Consider the following 1,359-nt stretch of genomic DNA (forward strand, 5'->3'; position numbering starts at 1 on the left):
AGCTGGTTTAGAGCTATACGTGCAACGCTATTCTCTTAATTGAAATCTCTTAATTGGTTAACCTCTGCCACGCACCAATTTTTGGCGCCGTTTCTGGGGAGTTGCAATAGTGTGCTAAATTATTAATTAGTGTATATATTTTATTTTATTTGCATATTTTATTTTTATTTCTGTTACCATGAGTTACATGTCTTTCTCATTGAATGACACGTTCATTGCCTGATCCGAGTTTAGTCCCATTTGATCCTAAAATTGAAAGAACTCTTTCACATATTAGACGAACTCGATGTTGGTTAGCCTCCGAGGGTGGTGAAGTGATTATTATCAATTCACCAGTCTCATCTGAGGGCGAATATAAACCGCCATCTGAGAGCGAGATAAGCTCATTTACTACTGATCTAGTTGATTTACGTGCAGGAAACATGACAGAACCTTGGAGAATCACTCTCCAGGAGGCAGGAGTCCCATATTTTACACTGCATCCATATCAAGTACATCACCCAACTGCAGCTGCAGATTTTGAACTAAAAACCGCACTGATCAACTTGATGCCCAAGTTTCATGGCTTACCTGCTTAAGAGCCTATCAAGCACCTTAGGGATTTCCAGACAGCCTGTTCTACTGTTAGACGTCATGGTGCAGATGAAACTTCTATTCTGTTAACCGCTTTCCCGTTCTCTCTTGGGGGAAAGGCGAGGGAGTGGTACTGCTCCCAACCTGAAGCAACTGTTACCAACTGGGATACGCTTAGAAGAGAATTTTTGGAAAAATACTTCCCAGATGAAGTCACAGATAGACTGAGAAAAGAGATCTCCTGCATTATTCAAGGTGAATTAGAGACTCTCTTTGAATATTGGAAGCGCTTCAACAATCTCCTGGACGCATGTCCACATCACATGATTGGTAAACTAGTATTGATCAGCTACTTCACCCAAGGCATGAACCCCCAGGATAAGACTACACTGGAAGGTGCCTGTAATGGTTCTCTGAAAAAGTACAAAACCGTAGATGAAGCATGGCAATTGATCAGCGACTTAGCGGAGTCCACTAGGAACCATAGACAGAGGCGCAACCCCAAAGCTGTTGCAGAGATTTCCACTAGCAAAGAGACTACTGCTCTCACTCAGAGTATATGTGAAATGACCAACCTACTGAAGCAGATGCAGTTGAATCAACAACAAGCACAACAAGCTCAGCCTTCACCACAACAAAGCCAACAGTTAGTTCTACAAAGAGTATGTGGGATCTGTGCTGATTATAGTCATTATACTGATGAATGTCCACAGCTCCAGGAAGACAACACTGTGGCAGCCACTCACAACTTCTATGACCGCCCGAATCAAGGTAATCAACAAGGTG

The 1,359-nt window shown here is 42.5% G+C and overlaps 1 non-coding gene across 1 annotated transcript; it reads right to left on the reverse strand.

Annotated features, from left to right (window-relative positions):
* Positions 1 to 794: 794 nt before the first annotated feature.
* On the reverse strand, positions 795 to 902 carry LOC148545727 (small nucleolar RNA R71). The gene has a single exon (XR_015901588.1). It is a non-coding gene; the product is annotated as a small nucleolar RNA R71 (small nucleolar RNA).
* Positions 903 to 1,359: the final 457 nt, after the last annotated feature.

This window comes from Arachis ipaensis, chromosome B9 (assembly GCF_059453495.1).
Source record: "Arachis ipaensis isolate K30076 ecotype BB chromosome B9, ASM5945349v1, whole genome shotgun sequence".
NCBI classification, from domain to species: Eukaryota; Viridiplantae; Streptophyta; class Magnoliopsida; order Fabales; family Fabaceae; genus Arachis; species Arachis ipaensis.